This window comes from Acipenser ruthenus, chromosome 7 (assembly GCF_902713425.1).
Source record: "Acipenser ruthenus chromosome 7, fAciRut3.2 maternal haplotype, whole genome shotgun sequence".
Taxonomy (NCBI): domain Eukaryota; kingdom Metazoa; phylum Chordata; class Actinopteri; order Acipenseriformes; family Acipenseridae; genus Acipenser; species Acipenser ruthenus.
This window is the reverse complement of record NC_081195.1, coordinates 36,886,170-36,892,781: the sequence shown is the minus strand read 5'-3', so window position 1 is coordinate 36,892,781 and position 6,612 is coordinate 36,886,170.

Genomic DNA, 6,612 nt, shown 5'->3' with positions numbered 1-6,612 from the left:
TGGCGTCCCAGCATCACCCCCCTCCGTCCCCCACTCAACTCAGCCCAGCTTACTTACCTGTCCCCAGCCAGAATCTTTCCGTCTCAACCACAGCCAGTTGCTGCTCCTCTCTGCTGCTTCAGATAAGTTCTTCACTGTGCGACGCAACTCTTGGCCACTGAATCCGACGTCTCTGAGAAACCGGGTTGTAGAATGTGCCACAAATCCTCGACAACCCACTTCCACTGGGTAAACCCGAACTCTCCATCCTCGCTGTTCCGCTTCAGTGGCTAGTTGAGCATACCGCAGTTTCTTCCTCTCATACGCCTCATCTACAGCGTCCTCCCATGGCACTGTTAACTCTACCAGGTGAACAAGGCGTGCTGATCCAGACCACAAGACAATATCTGGTCGAAGGTTAGTGGTGGCAATCTCAGGTGGAAAAATAAGCCGTTGACCAACATCTGCCAGCATATTCCAGTCTCTAGCAGCTTCCAGTTGTCCTGGGCGAGGATTGGTTTTAACACCTTTTCTTGGTGGTTGCTCTCCTGGGCGGAGGAATGTTGTCTTTTGTGTGTAATGTTTTGATGGAACAGGTGGCAACTTATTGGTCATGTTACGCTTGTCTTCCAATGCTAAGGCCAAACATCGCAGCACCTGGTCATGGCGCCAAGTAAACCGTCCTTGGCTAAGAGCCACCTTACATCCTGTCAAAATGTGCCTTAATGTTGCAGGTGATGAACACAAAGGACATGAGGGATCCTCTCCTACCCAGAGGTTTAGGTTCTGTGGTGATGGGAGAACATCATATGTTGACCTGATGAGGAAACTGATCCTGCTCTGTTCCATTGACCATAGGTCTTGCCAGCCAATCTTGCGTTGTTCCACACTCTCCCATCTCATCCATTCTCCCTGTTTGGCCTGGGAAATGGCCTTTATACACCTCATCCTCTCCTCCTGCTTTTGCACCTCGTTGACTACCAGCTTCCTTCTTTGAGCTGGGGCCGCCTTGTGCCATGTAGGAGGAGTTGAACTGAAACCAAGACCCCCTCTTCCATGCTGAACTTGCCCCATGATATCACCAATTCGAAGGGCAGCCTTTGCATCTTCCACAGCTTTCTTTGCCGCCCACTTTCTTCCAGTTTTCAACACAGGTGCTGCCTCCCTTACGCATTTATCGCGTGACTCTACTAATGTCATTTCCAGTCTGACCTTGGCGCACTTAAACTCCTCGGTTAGAGCAGAGACTGGTAGCTGCAGTATTCCTTTACCATAAAGTCCCACTCTGCTGAGGCAGCGTGGAACTCCCAACCATTTCCTGATGTATGAACTGATTAAAGCTTCCAGCTTCTCTACTGTTGTCAAAGAAACCTCGTACACAGTCAGTGGCCACAGCAACCTCGGCAGTAGACCAAACTGAAAGCACCAGAGTTTTAGTTTACCTGGTAGAGCGCAGCTGTCTATGCTCTTCAACCCTTCCACTGCTTGTTGTCTAACTTCTCCCACACGAACTGTGTCCTTTAGATCCCCGTCGTACCATCTCCCAAGACTCTTCACTGGCTTCTCAGACACTGTTGGTATTGCCTCACCATTAATGAAGAATGTTTTATCTACTACTTTGCCTTTAATTATAGAGATGCTCCTTGATTTAGTGGGCTTGAATTGCATTCGTGCCCATTCAATGTTATTGGTTAACTTGCCCAATAATCGATTAGTGCAGGCTACTGTTGTAGTCATGGTTGTCATGTCATCCATGTATGCTCGAATTGGTGGTAGTCGCATTCCAGAAGCCAAGCGCTCTCCTCCGACTACCCATTTTGATGCCCTAATGATTACTTCCATTGCCATGGTAAAAGCCAGTGGAGAAATGGTGCATCCTGCCATTATTCCAACCTCTAGGCATTGCCATGTAGTGCTGAATTCTGAAGTTGAAAAACTGAATTGCAAATCTCCAAAATAGGCTTTCACTAAATTTGTTATTGTCATCGGTACACTGAAAAAATCAAATGCTGCCCAAAGTAGTTCATGTGGCACTGAACCATATGCATTAGCCAAATCCAGGAATGTCACATGGAGCTCCTTCCTCTCCTTTTTAGCTGATTGAATTTGTTGCCAGATCACATTGATGTGTTCTAAGCAACCTGGGAAACCTGGAATGCCCGCTTTTTGTATTGAAGTGTCAATGAAGCAGTTCTTTAATAGGTAAGCTGACAATCTCTGAGCAATAATGCTGAAGAAAATCTTGCCTTCTACGTTTAATAGGGAAATGGGACGAAACTGACTGATGCTTGTAGAATCTTTTTCTTTAGGTATAAAGACTCCACCTGCTCGGCGCCATGCTCTTGGTACAACCTGTTTTTCCCATGCCACTTTCATCAATTTCCACAGAATTCGTAGAACTCCTGAAGCACTCTTGTACACTCTGTACGGAACTCCATTAGGCCCTGGAGATGATGAAGCCCTTGCTTTTTTCACAGCTTGCTCTATTTCTTTCCACTTAGGTGCACAGTCCTCCATTTGGTATTCTGGTGGATTGATAGGTGGGATGTCTGACGGAATTGACATAGGCTCCTGCCTTTTTGAATCTGTATGTGTTTCCTCCAAATATCTCTCCAGCTCAACCTTAGATGCTTTTAGTGTGCCATTCTTCTCACTGGTGAATAACTTCTTTACAAATTTGAATGGGTCTTTATAAAAGTTAGTTCTCGCACGCTCCTTCTTTTTGTAGCGTTTCCGTAGGCGCTCAGCTCTGCGCAATGTTGCAAGCTTATCTTTTATGACCCTTTGTAAGAGATTGAGTCCCTCCTTCTGACTTTGTTCTGCTCTTCTCCATTGGTTCCTCAGCTGTCTCCTTTCTCTAACTAAGCGTTCAATCTCCTGCTGCCGTCTAGACTTTCCAGGAATAGTTTGTACTTTTTCCTTCCTTTTTTCAACTCCAAACCTCTCACTTCCATATGCGTAGATGATGTCCCCAAATTTATCCAGCTTCTTTTCAACTGTTCCACTTAATCTTTCCAATGCAACGCAGAGATCTGTGTTTACTGTGTCCCATGCAGTTTTCTCACAAGCTCTTGGCCATTTAACTCCAGGCTTGTGCCCGTTGAGGTTCTTTTCTCTCTTATGCTGGTTTGTCTGACCGGGTTCACAAGGATCATTAGGTTCATCACTAACTGTGTCCATGCAAGTCCTCCTCACATCTATGACAGGGGTGCTGATATCCTGCGAACTGTGGTTTGCTTCCTGTCGCTGGATTTCATTCGACTGACTTGACTGACTTCGTAAGAAGTACTGATCAATGCGAGGCCCTTGTCCCTTCTCCCTCAAGCATTTCATTCTCCCTTGATGAATCTTCAAACCCCTGACCGTTGTCGCCTTGCTCCAGCCGCAGACACAAACCTGGAGTTCCATGTCTTTGTTAACTGCAGATCTTGAACTAGTCTTTTGTGAAGTACTCTCCATACTCATATCCGTTTCCGTTCCCAAGTCGTTAACCGTGTTGTCCAACGTTGAGTCATCTTCCGCCCCCGCTCTCGCAGACTCTAGGGGTATTTTTCTCTTTAATTTCTTAGAAGCCTTGGGCGGGTGTCTCCAGCATCCTGTAAACACAGAGCTGGATACTGCCGACAAGGGTAGCTAACCCTTACCAGCCCCAATGGGGTCTCTTTCCTCCTGTCAGCTGTCTCTCCAGGCTGTCACAAGGTCTTTCCCTTGTTGCCAGCTGCACTATTCACAGCAGTCACTGGACGTATCCAGATCTTCATGATTTCCATTACACGAGAGTAGATGTTAAAACTTCATGCTGATTTGAACTCGGCTCTCGCCAAGATAAGCACCAACTAAGACGTAGCTTTACAGTAAACTAATGTGATCCATATGCGTCTCCATCCATTTACGTTTCCTTCCATATGATGATGTAGATATCCTTCTGTCTGGTGTTAATGGCTGAAGTGTAATGCTGGCTCCAGGGATCAGCTTATTTTGCCTCCCTGGCGCATCAGCACACACAACGGCTGCGATGCTGGCTCCAGGGATCAACCAAAGTGCGGCCTCCCCAGCGCATCAGCATGACAACCGTCTGGATTGAGCTAAGTAGGGTACATCTCTGGGGTTTTCAAGTGGGCACCTTCCATCCTCAGTGTTTCGTCGACTAGCCCACGACACCTCAAGAGGGCTCGACGGTGATTCTGGCGTCCCAGCATCACCCCCCTCCGTCCCCCACTCAACTCAGCCCAGCTTACTTACCTGTCCCCAGCCAGAATCTTTCCGTCTCAACCACAGCCAGTTGCTGCTCCTCTCTGCTGCTTCAGATAAGTTCTTCACTGTGCGACGCAACTCTTGGCCACTGAATCCGACGTCTCTGAGAAACCGGGTTGTAGAATGTGCCACAAATCCTCGACAACCCACTTCCACTGGGTAAACCCGAACTCTCCATCCTCGCTGTTCCGCTTCAGTGGCTAGTTGAGCATACCGCAGTTTCTTCCTCTCATACGCCTCATCTACAGCGTCCTCCCATGGCACTGTTAACTCTACCAGGTGAACAAGGCGTGCTGATCCAGACCACAAGACAATATCTGGTCGAAGGTTAGTGGTGGCAATCTCAGGTGGAAAAATAAGCCGTTGACCAACATCTGCCAGCATATTCCAGTCTCTAGCAGCTTCCAGTTGTCCTGGGCGAGGATTGGTTTTAACACCTTTTCTTGGTGGTTGCTCTCCTGGGCGGAGGAATGTTACAATGTTACAGAACATGAGTGCTAGTAATTCATAATAAATAAATAAAAGCAACAATGATTTTAACAAAGTGATTTTATTTAAAATTGCATAATTATTACCAATAAAATATAACGGCCAAATTAAACTAAAGATGCTTCTAAAACTACTGCACTACAATGACTGCAGTCACTGCAGAAATAATAAAATCACACAGAACATGCGTAATAGGGTACAGTATTAAAAAAGTAAGACGTTGAAACCAAGGAAAGTGTAGGCAACGCTGCCCTTCAAAAATATTTCAAATTAGCAAAAACAGAGTCCAGTCTGCTGTTCTACTTTGACTTGTATCAAGACGAAACATGCAGGGTCTTGGAGGAGTCAGTATATGGGATTCAGAATCCCAAAGATGGGTGCAGCTTGAAAATAAAGAAATAATCGAATTACAAGAGAATGACTGATGAATGGTAAGTGACTGCAACATCAAAGCATTCCAGATCACCCAGCAACAGGGGTTTGAAGATCAGAGAGAGGCCAAGAAGTCTCCAGAACAAGAGAGCATACTGCTAGAAGAAAGGGTTTTACCGGTATTATATATTTAAAACTAGTTTAAGCTTTGTGTACACATACACCGAGAGAAGAGAGGAAATAGAGAATAACACGGTTCGATTTAGTTTTTAAGGTGCTTCCAGCCAGTCTTTATAGAAGTGATCTAACTTTTGAATAAGTTTCCTTTTTTTCTGGCAATACACTTAATGTGCACTAGATGGTGCTGGAGCTTACTGATTTGAAGACACCTCAGCTGATCAAGCCAACATTCCTCTGTGGAAGGCAGTTTGAACTGGAGGAGCTTCTAGACTCAGTCAAAGTACCTCAACACTTTAAATGTTTTATTTTGTATTTATTATTTAAAAAAAAACTAGAGCTATGGCCAAAGGTTTTGCATCCCCCTATATCGATGGAACTAATTTTGCTTCATAAAGTCGAATGAAACCTGCCGAGTAACGTTACATTAACATTGAATTACACACTGCTTTGTAGTTTTCCATGTTCCATGAAAAATGTGACATTTCTAAATCTAAACATGAAAACCTGGCTTCCAGTAGACACTTGCAATACCGTTTTGTAGTTTCTTTGATTAAATTATGTTAAATAAAATATCTAAATGATGTTCATTTCCCTGTACCCTGAAGGATAGACATCAGACAAAAGGGGCAGTAAACAAACTGGTTGGTCAATAAGGCCTGCATGTTTTTTTAATGAGTGTTTTTTGAAGCGTGTTTCATAACACCGTCAGGTGAACGGGTGCTTTGAAGAATGCGAAGCACTGATAAACCCTCTCAAACCCACCGACACACTCCTGGGAACAGCGCTCTGAAACCTGCTTCCAGGAGACCTAGTTTGAGGCAGCTTTGCTGTATCAAACCCCAAGTCTCCCCTGGTGTGCCGTGCAGTGGCCTGAAACCCCATCAGCTGCTCCCCAGTGCCTCGCTGAGCCAGAAGACACCAGCAGAGGTGAAATAACCCAGGAAGTGAAAGAGTAACAGACTTCATGAGTGTAAGGCAAGCAAGCTGAGCTAACCCAATGCATTACCAGATATTGAGTAAAAAAAAAAAAAAAAAAAAAAGACGTTTGCTATGAAACGTGTTTCTCTCAAAACTGCAATCGAAATGCATGACAATGGCATTATTTTGTAGCTATAATTTCAAAAGATCATAAAGGAATTGTGAAAAATACAAACTATACATTATTTTGCCAATTGCAATTTTAATAAATGAACAGCGCCTTTAAAAAAAAAAGCCACATTGGTAACAAATCTGAACAAACATCAAGTTACCTATAAAAATCAACTTGCATTGACCAATCACAAAATCTTGAGAATGTCAACATTTGCTCAAACCTTTCTTGCAAGCTAACAATTTTGC